This window comes from Rhinopithecus bieti, unplaced genomic scaffold (assembly GCF_001698545.2).
Source record: "Rhinopithecus bieti isolate Rb0 unplaced genomic scaffold, ASM169854v2 scaffold_7037, whole genome shotgun sequence".
Lineage (NCBI taxonomy): Eukaryota > Metazoa > Chordata > Mammalia > Primates > Cercopithecidae > Rhinopithecus > Rhinopithecus bieti.
This window is the reverse complement of record NW_016805231.1, coordinates 77,642-89,095: the sequence shown is the minus strand read 5'-3', so window position 1 is coordinate 89,095 and position 11,454 is coordinate 77,642.

Here is an 11,454-nt window from a genome sequence, read left to right as displayed (position 1 = left end):
GTATCCCAGAACTTAAAGTATGATTAAAAAAATAAGTAAAATCCCCCACTATTATCCTGTGGGAGTCTAAGTCTCTTTGGCAGTCTCTAAGAATTTGTTTTATGAATCTGGGTGTTCCTGGATAATTAGCTCTTCTTGTTGAATTGAAGCCTTTACCATTTTGTAATGCTCTTCTTCATCTTTTTTTAATTATTATTACTGTTGGTTTAAAGAATCTTTCTTTCAGAAACTAAGATTGCAACCCCTGCTTTTTTCTGCTATTTGCTTGGTAATTTTTTCTCTATCCCTGTATTTTGAGCCTATGTATGTCTTTGCGTGTGAGACGGTTCTCTTGAATACAGCACTCTGATGGGTCTTGACTCTATCCACCTTGCCATTGTGTCTTTTAATTGGTGGATTTAGCCCATTTACATTTAAGTTTAATATGGTCATGTGTGAATTGGATCCTGTCATCAAGATGCTAGCTAGTTATTTTGCAGACTTGTTAATGTAGTTGCTTCATAGTTTCATTGGTCTGTGTACTTCAGTGTGTTTTTGTAGTGGATCATAATGGTGCTTCCTTTCCATATTTAGTGCTTCTTTCAGGAGCTCTTGCAAGGGAGACCTAGTGGTGATGAATTCCCTCAGCAATCGCTTGTCTGAAAAGTATTTTATTTCTCCTTTACTTATGAAGCTTAGTTAGGCAGATAAGAAATTCTGGGTTGGAAACTCTTTCTTTAAGAATGTTGAATATTGGCTCCCAATCTTTTCTGGCTTATAGAGTTACCACTGAGAGGTCCTCTGCTAGTCTGACGGGCTTCCCTTTGTAGGTGACCTGGCCTTTCTCATGAGCTGTCCTTAATATTTTTTTCCTTCATTTTCACCTTGGGGAACTGATGATTATGTGTTTTTGGGTTGATCTTCTCATGGAATATCTTACTGGGGTTCTCTGGATTTCCTGAATTTTAATGTTGGCCTGTCTTGCTAGGTTGGGGAAGTTCTGGATGATATCCTGAAGTATGTTTTTCAACTTGGTTCCATTTCCCTCATCTCTTTCAGGCACCCCAATCAGTTATAGCTTTGGTCTTTTTACATAATTCGATAATTCTTGGAGATTTTATTCATTCCTTTTTATTCTTTTTTTCCCCCTGTAATCTTGTCTGCCTGTCTAATTTTGGCAAGATAATCTTCAAACTCTATATCTTTTCTTCTGTTTGGTCTATTTAGCTATTGATACTTATGGTTGAATTGTGAAGTTCTTGTGTTGTGTTTTTCAGCTCCTTTGGGTCATTTGTTTTTCTCTCTAAACTAGTTACTCTGGATATAAGCTCCTGTAATGTTTTATCATGGTTTTTAGCTTCTTTGCATTGGGTTAGAACATACTTATTTAGCTCAGCAAATTTCATTATTACCTACCTTCTGAAACCTACTTCTGTCAAATCAGGCATCTTAGCCTCAATCCAGTTTTGAGCCCTTGCTAGAGAGGTGTTATGATCATTTGGAGGAGAAGCGGCACTGTGGCTTTTTGAGTTTTCAGCATTTTTGCATTGGTTCTTTCTCATCTCCATGAGCTTATCTACCTTGGATCTTAGAGGCTACTGACCTTTGGATGGAGTTTTTGTAGGGTCTTTTTGTTGATGTTGCTGTTTTCTGTTTGTTTCTTTGTTTGCTTTTCTTTTAACAGTCAGGCTCCTCTTCTGTAGGGCTGTTGTGATTGCTGGGGGTCCACTCCAGACCCTATTCACCTGGGACACTCCCATACCTGGAGGTGTCACCAGTGGAGGCTGAAGAACAGCAAAGATGGCTGCCTGCTCCTTCCTCTGGGAGCTTTGTTAGAGGGGCACTAAACTTATGCCAGCTGGAATGCTCCTATATAAGGTGTCTGGTGACCCCTATTGGAGCATCTCATACAGTCAAAGGCAAGGGATCAGGGACCCACTCAACAAAGTACCCTGGATGCCCTTTGGCCAAGTAGGTGTTCTGCACTGGGGAAGATTCCTCTCATCCAGGCTGCCTGGACTTTTCAAAGCTAGCAGGCACGAAAAACTAAGTCTGCTGATCCATGGAGACTGTGGCTGCCCCTCTCACCAGGGATATCAGAGTTCTAACGGTAAACTGGCTGGAGTTGCTGAAATTTCCACACGGAGGCCCAACCCAGTGAAGAGGGATGGATCCTAGTCCCACCTAAAGAAGTAGTCAGGCCATGATCTGTCACAGCCACTGTGCGGTGCTGTGGGGAATTTCTTCCAGTCCAAGTAGCCCAGTCTCCCTCTCACTGGCAGGGAAAAAAGGCCAACTGAAGCTGCAGTGATGGCAGCTGGCCCTTCCCCCGGGAGCTCAGTCATTTAGGCACTCTCCAACCTGCTGCCACTGGCCACAACCCAAGTGGCTGCCGAGAGTCTGCACAGCTCTGTCCTTGGGACCCAAGGCCCTAGTAGCCTGGGCTCATGAGGGGATTTCCTGATCAGCAGGTTACATAGATCCACGGAAAAAGCATGATTTCCTGAGTGCGGTAACACAATCACTCTCAGCCTCCCTTGGGTGGGGGTGGGAGCTCCCCTTGCCCCATGTGGCTCCTGATTGGGCCATTGCTCCACCCTGCTTTTTCTCACTCTCTGTGGGTCTTGCCAACAACCTAGTCAGTCCCAGGGAGAGAACCTGGATACTTCCGTTGAAGGTGCAGTATTCATTCACTGAGCATATTTTCTTGGTGAGAGCTGCTGACCAGTTTCTTCTAATCAGCCATCTTGACTTCTCTTCCATAGTAGGATTTTTTAACATGTTTCATTTTGCAATTGATAGAATAAATGAAGAAAAAAAAAAATCTGTAAGAAATAGTGAGTCTAAACAATACAGTCAACCACACTGACCTACTTGGATACTTACACATAGACCAACACTATATCCTGAAGCTACAGAATATGCCTCCTTTTTTCGAGTGCACACGGTACATTAACCAAGGTAGACCATTGATATGTTTGGCTGTGTCCCCACCCAAATCTTATTTTGAATTAAAGCTCCCATAATTCCCACATGTTGTGTGAGTGACCCAGTGTGGAATAATTGAGTAATGGGGTAGTTTTGCCCATACTGTTCTCATGGTAGTGAATAAGTCTCATGAGATGTGATGGTTTTATAAGGGGAAACCCCTTTCACTTGGCCCTCATTCTCTCTTGGCTATTGCCATGTAAAACATGGCTTTTGACTTCTACTATGATTGTGAGGCCTCCCAAGCCACGTGGAACTGTGAGTCCACTAAACCTCTTTTTCTTTATAAATTACCCAGTCTCGGGCATGTCTTTATCAGCAGTGTGAAAATGAACTAATACAGTAAATTGGTACTGAGAGTGAGGTGCTGCTGTAAAAATGCTTGCAAATGTGGACATGACTTTGGAATTAGGTAACAGGCAGAGACTGGAACAGTTTGGAGGACTCTGAAGCAGATAGAAAAATGTAGGAATGTTTAGAACTTCCTAGAGACTTGATGAATGGCTTTTAACAAAACGCTGACAATAATATGGACAATAAAGTCCAGGCTCAGGTGGTCTCAGATGGAGATGAGGAACTCGTTGAACACTGGAGTAAAGTTTTAGCAAAGTAAAGTAAAGTTTTAGCAAAGTAAAGTTTTAGCAAAGAGACTGGTGGCATTTTGCCCCTGCCCTAGAGATTTGTGTAACTTTGAACTTGAGGGAGATAATTTAGGGTACCTGGAAGAAGAGATTTCTAAGCAGCAAAGCATTCAAAAGGTGACTTTGGTGCGGTTAAAAGCATTCAGTTTTTAAAGAAAAGAATAAAAGTTCAGAAAATTTGCAGCCTAATGATTTGATAGAAAAGAAAATCCATTTTCTGAGGAGAAATTCAAGCTGACTTCAAAAATTTGCATAAGTAACCAGGAACCAAATGTTAATCCCCAAGACAACAGGGAAAATGTCTCCAAAGCATTTTGGAGACATTTGAGGCAGCCCTTCCGATCACAGACCTAAAGACCTAGAAAAAAAATGGGTTTGTGGTCCTGGCCCAGGCCCCCCCTGTTATGCACAGGCTAGGGACTTGGTTCTCTGTGTCCCAGCTGCTCTAGCCATGGCTAAAAGGGACCAAGATACAGCTTTGGCCATGGCTTCAGAAGGTGCAAGCCCCTAAGCCTTGGCAACTTCCATGTGGTGTTGAGCCTGTAAGTGCACAGAAGTTAAGAATTGAGGTTTTGGAACCTCCACCTGGATTTCAGAGTGTGTATGGAAATGCCTAGATATCCAGGCAGAAGTTTGCTTCAGCAGCAGGGTCCTCATTGAGAACCTCTGCTAGAGCAGTGCAGAAAGAAAACGTGGGGTTGAAGCCCCCACACAAAGTCCCCACTGAGGCACTGCCTAGTGGAGCTATAAGAAGAGGATCACCATCCTCCAGGCTCCATAATGGTACATCCACCAATAGCTTGCACTGTGCACCTGGAAAAGTCACAGACACTCAACACCAGCCCATGAAAGCATCCAGGAGGGAGGCTGCACCCTGCAAAGCCACAGGGGTGGAGCTGACCAAGAATATGGGAACTCATCTCTTGCATTAGTGTGACCTGGATGTGAGACATGGAGTCAAAGGAGATCATTTTGATGCTTTAAGATTTTACTGTCCTGGCCGGGCGCGGTGGCTCAAGCCTGTAATCGCAGCACTTTGAGAGGCTGAGATGGGCGGATCACGAGGTGAGGAGATCGAGACCATCCTGGCTAACACGGTGAAACCCCGTCTCTACTAAAAAAATACAAAATCTAGCCGGGCGAGGTGGCGGGCGCCTGTAGTCCCAGCTACTGCAGAGGCTGAGGCAGGAGAATGGCGTAAACCCGGGAGGCGGAGCTTGCAGTGAGCTGAGATCTGGCCACTGCACTCCAGCCCGGGCGACAGAGCGAGACTCCGTCTCAAAAAAAAAAAGATTTTACTCTCCCACTGGATTCTGGAATTGCTTGGGGCCTGTAGTCCCTTTGTTTTGGCCAATTGCTTCCATTTGGAATGAGTGTATTTATCCAATGTCTATACTCCTGTTGTATCTAGGAAATAGCAAACTTGCTTTTGAGTTTACAGTCTCATAGGTGGAAGGGACATGCCTTGTCTGAGATGAGACTTTGGACTGTGGACTTTTAGGTTAATGCTAAAATGAGTTAAGACTTTGGGGAACTGCTGGGAAAGCATGATTGGTTTTGAAATGTGAGGACAAGAAATTTGGGAGGGGCAGGGGCAGAATGATACGGTTACGCTCTGTGTTCCCACCAAATCTCATCTTGAATTGTAGCTCCCATAATTCCCACATGTTATGGGAGGGACTCAGTTGGAGATAATTGAATCATGGTGGCAGTTTTCCCCATACTGTCCTCACGGTAGTGAATAAGTCTCACAAGATCTGATGGTTTTATAAGGGGAAACCTCTTTTGGTTAGCCCTCATTCTCTCTTGCCTGCTTCAGTGTAAGACTTGTCTTTCACTTTTTGCCATGATTGTGAGGCCTCCCCAGCCACGTGGAACTGTAAGTTTATTAAATCTCTTTTTCTTTATAAATTACTGAGTCTTGGGTATGTCTTTATCAGCAGCATAAAAATGCACTATTACAATCATTTTCTGGGTTATTAAAAAACTTATTAAATTCAAATGAATTGAAAGCACATAGAATATGTTTATGTATGTTAAATGGAAGTATATAAATAACAATTAACGTTCTCAGAAAAATCGAATATGGAAATTAAACAGTATACTTTGATGAGACAAGATGAAATAAAAATAAGAAATATTTTAAATGGGAATTAATAAGAATAATATCAAAAATTTAAAATGGATGCAAACTAACTAAAAACTGTGCCATAGAAAATATAACTTTAAGAATAATTATATTAGTGATGAGGGAAATCTAAAATTAATGTCCTAAGTCTATTATTAAGAAGCTGCGAAAAAAAGCTGCCAAAAAAACCCAAAGCAAGGAATAAAGAAATTATAATTTCTCAGCAAAAAAGAAAACAAATATTAAGAAAAATTAACCAAGCCGAAGCTCATCTTTGAATTATTTAATAAAATTGAATACCCTCAGCTAGAACTGAAAAAAAAAAATACGAAAAGCAAAAAATCAACCTTATCAGTAATAAAAGAGAGTATTCTCCCTCAGATCCTACAGATGGTTGAAAGGTCATCAGAAAAAAATATGAACAACGTTTCCCAAAGAAAATGAACAATTTAGAAGAGATACACAAATTTATGAAAGGCAGGCGCTACCAAAGTCTCTCTCAAAAGGAAGATACATAATCAAAATAGTTATGTCTATTAAGGATAACATTGTTGTTAAATATTCCCCAAAGAACCCAGATCTAGATGCTTCACCAGTGAAGGTCTTAGCAAATATGTAAAAGAAAGATAAAAATTACGTAAAATGTTTTTTCAAAAAATATGAGGGAAAGTAAATCGGTGACAACTCCATTTAAGGCCAGCATATTCTATTCTATTCTATTTCTATTCTATTTCTATTCTATTCTATTCTATTATTTATTATTTATTTATTTATTTTTGAGACAGAATTTTGCTCTTGTTACCCAGTCTGAAGTGTAATGGTGCAATCAGGGTTCACCGCAACCTCTGCCTCGGGGGTACAAGTGATTCTCCTGCCTCAACTTCCCGAGTAGCTGGGATTACAGGCATGTGCCTTCACACCCAGCTAATTTTGTGTTTTTAGTAGAGACAGGGTTTCTCCAGGTTGGTCAGGTTGGTCTCGAACTCCCGACCTCAGATGATCCACCCATCTTGGCCTCCCAAAGTGTTGAGATTACAGACGTAAGCCGCTGAACCCAGCCCAGGCCAGCATTATTCTTATACTAAAATTAGAAAACGATATTATCAAAGAAAACAAGAGAAAATAAAAAATTTAAAACTACAGATAATATGCCTCATGAATGTTGACCAAATAATAAAGTAAAACAAGGAGAAAAGGTCTTTAAAAATTATTAAATGAAATCTAGCAATATATAAAAACTGAGAGATATATTTAGGAATAAGATTTATCCCAGGAATCCATGGTTTGTTTAACATTAAAAACTATGTCTTTGTAACTCACTCTGTTAGCAAAGTAAACATAGTACCTTGTGGTGTTAAGAGTAAAAGCAGAATCATGGACCTGGCTCCTTCAGGATTATTTTAAAACCCAAGTTTTGTTACTGTAAGGAATCAAAGCGAATCCATTTTTACAGACTATGTGGAACAAAATCACTAAGAATCATAATTAGTTACTCAGCGTGTTAGAATGTAAGGTTAATGAAAATTATTCTGCGTAAAAGAAAGTACAAGTATATATATAGGCATACCTCATTTTACTGTGCTTCACTTTGTTGCACTTTATGACCACCCTCTGTTTAGTAAGTCTGTCAGCACCATTTTTCCAACAGCATATGATCATTTCATCCTGTTTCTGTGTTAAGTTTTGGTTATTCTAAAATATTCCTAATTTTATCGTGATTATTTATATCTGTAACGGTGACCTGTGATCTTTGATATTACTATTGTAATTGTTTTGAGGCAACATAAACTGTGTTCATGTATCACAACAAACTTAATTAACAAATGTTGCCTGTGTTTTGACTCCTCTGTCAATTGTCCATTCTCTCATCTCTCTCCCACTCTTTGGGCCTTCTATACCCTGAGACACAGCAATATTGAAATTAACTCAATTAATAATCCTACAATGGACTCTAAGTTTTCAAGCAAAAGGAAGAGTTGCACATTTCTCACAACTCCAGTGAATACCTGAATGATAAGGAATTCAAACAGCCTCATTGCTGGAAATGGAGAAAGTTCTAGTGGTCTGAATAGAAGACCAAACCAACTGCAACATTTCTTGAAGCCAAAACCTAATCCAGAGAAAGGTTCTAATGTTCCTCAATTCTATGAAGTTTGAGAGAAGTGAGGAAGCTACAGAAGAAAACTTTGAAGCAATTAGTTGTTAATTAATGGGTTTGAAGGAAAGTAAGATGTCCATCACATAAAAGTGGAAAGTAAAGCAGTAAGTGCTGATGGCAAAGCTGCAGGAAGGTATACAGAAAATCAAGGTACAATAATTGATGAAGATGGTTGTACTAAACAGCAGATTTTCAATGTAGATGAAACAGCCACATTTTGGAAGAAGATGCCACTGAGGACTTACATATCTAGAGAGAAAAAGTCAATGCTTGGCTTCTAAGCTTTGAGAACAGGACAGCTCTCTTGTTACGGGCTAATATAGCTGGCAACTTTAAGTTAAAGTCAATGCTCATTGACTATTTCAAAGATTTTAGGGTCCATAATAATTATGCTAAATTCATTTTACCTTTGCTCTAAAAATGGAACACAAAGCCTGGGTGAAGTACATTTGTTTATAGCATGGTTTACTGAATATTTTAAGCCTACTGTTGAGATCTGCTGCTCAGAATAAAAGAAGATTTATTCTAAAAGATTACTGTTTATTGACAATGCACCTGGTCAGTCAAGAGCTCTAATAAAGTTGTACAAGGGGATTAATGTTGTTTTTATGCTTGCTAACAGCACATCCATCCCATAATTCATTAATCAAAGAGCAATTTTGTCATTTAAGTCTTATTATTTAAAAACTATATTTTTTAAAGCTCTAGCTGACATAGATAATGATTCCTCTGATGGATCTGGGTAAAGCAAATTGGAAACTTTCCGGACAGAATTTACCATTCTAAATGCCACCAAGAACATTCTTGATTGAGAAGGTCAAAATATTGACATTAACAGGAGTTTGGAAGATGTTGATTTCAACTCTCATGGGTAACTGAGGAGTTCAAACTTCACTGGAGAAAGCTGCAGATGTGGTACAAATAAGTAAGAGAACTAGAATTAGAAGCAGAGCCTGAAGATGTGACCGAATTGCTCCAGTCTCATGATAAAACATTAACAGATGAGAAGTTACTTCTTAAGGAAGAGCAAGAAAACTGGTTTCTTGAGATGAACTCCATTCCTGGTGAAAATGGTGTAAACATTGTTGAAGCAACATTTAGAATATTACATAAACTTAATTGATGAAAGCTGCAGCAGGATTTGATAGAATTGACTCCCATTTTGAAAGAAGTTTCACTGTGTGTAAAATGCTATAAACAGCATCAAATGCTACAGACAAATATTTCAATAAAAGAAGAAATGAGAAGTTCATCATAGTCATATTTTAAGAAAATTGCACAAGCCATCCCAGCTTTCGTCACCACCAACTCTAATCAGTAGCCCATCCCATAGGGCAAGACTTTCCCCCAGCAAAGGGTTAGGTCTTGGTAGGCTCGATGTCATTAGCAATTTTTGACAAGAAAGTACTTTTTTTGATTAGTAGTATATTTTTTATATAAACTATTGCACACTTAGACTACAGTATAGTGTAAAAAATTTTATAATGCACTGGGAAAACAAAAATTTTCTGACTCACATTTGCAGCACATGCTTTATTATGGTCATCTGTTATCAAATCTGCAAAATCGTTTGATTCATTCTGTACTTAATTGCCTTGTTTCATATGTGTATATATATTATTTATATATATTTATATATATATATAATCAAAAATTAATTTGGTGAGAAGATGCATTTTAACAGTGAGGAGAAACAATGGAAAATTGTATTGAAATAAGTATTCCACTTAATTTGAGAAATGTTTTCTTACATTCTATTTTAATCTGCCAGCCCATAATTCACATGTTTCATCCATCTTTGCACATTTATCAAGCATTATTTTTGGTTAATTTTCCTCAATAGAGAAAGAACACTGCCTTTGGGAGTTTCTCATCACTTAAGATCACAATTAACTTAAGACCTAAAAGGGGTTCACACTAGTTTGCTGCAAATCTTTCCACACAATTTCTCTCTCCTCCACTCATTTTTATCATTTCTAGTCCACTGTGAATGTTGCACTGTCTCCACAACACCGACTGCAATCATGTCCTTGCTATCTTTATACACACATGCATGCACACACACACACATGCAAAGAGATCTTTTGTTAACATAAACCCATGTCTTACTCATCATTTTTCTCTTATGTGGAGTACTTAACTTGGTTATCATTCATAAGTTACATATGAATCTCTGAATGAAATAAATGTTTAAGAAATCTCAATTTTTAATCAAACCTCTCTTCAGCCATTTTGAAGGTAGCATATGATTTGTCCATCACAATGTTCCAGTTTATTTATCTAAATAATCAAAACTTTAGTTTTCTGGAAAATGAGTTTTGTTTCAATGATATCATACTCCATAATTGTCGATATTTTTATGGCACATACACTTACCTTTGACATCTTGTAAACGGATATTCAAATACAAGTTGTCCCCAGTGCAAATATCAAAGTTATGGGTCATTAGGCTGAACCTGATTTATTTAATATTGATCTTGCATCGGTAGAAACACTCTAATGCCCCCTCATTACAAAATTCGAGATAGCGTTTTGAATATACAATATACCTAATACATGCCGAATACTGGTTGCCATTTCTCAAAAACTAATTTGAAGGAAAAATATCTTCATGTGGCGTTTTACATTCCAGGTATGAGAGCTGCATTATCAGAAGCGAGTAATTAGCTTCATCTTTTGACCAATTAAATGTACTTATGACACAATTGTAAAACTATATAAAGTTGCTTTTTCAACGGTATACCTCTAAAATATATGCAAATCAATACAAACACAACTAGAAAAGTAAGTAGCAAGCATTACTTCCTTCAAAAAGGAAGGCAATATTTTTTTTAAGCTTGCTTAAAGGCAACTAGCGTATTGACACCAGGAACATAATTTAATTAGTTTGACTAATAAAATACAAAATAGTGAATAAATGCTTCTACACATGAAGTTTGGCTGAGTTAAATTAGAATTTATTGAATATTGCCTTCAAATAATATAAAATAGTCAAATACAAATGGTTAATTCCTACACACCTATAGTCTGGAAAACTTCATAAATACCTCAATGGGAAGAATAATATTGCCACTAAAGATAATTTTCATGACTTCTTTCACAATTGGATCAATCTATTCTAAGTCACTTTGGAATAAATGTTCACATTGGTTTCATTATATACTTCGGCACTTCCAAAACCTAATCTAGAACAACATAGAGTTGATGTCAGCACTGGGACTATCTGGTGACCTTGTTTTTAACCTTATTCTTACTGGTGCCCTATTCGAAGAGCATCTTTAGGGGAGCAAATTCTTTCTCTTCTCCAGTTCTTAAGTAGTTAGCAATGATAATAGTGATAGCTAACACTTTCTCTGATGTAAATATCTTAGCATAAAATTAATTTTATATAAATGAAATTATATAATTTTTTAATAAACATCAAATGCTACTTTTTCAGGATATTTGAATATATTTTTTTCTGATACTTCCTATCCTTTCTTTTTTTTTTTTGAGACGGTGTCTCACTCTGTCACCTAGGCTGGAGTGCACTGGCTCAATCTCGGCTCATTGCAACCTCC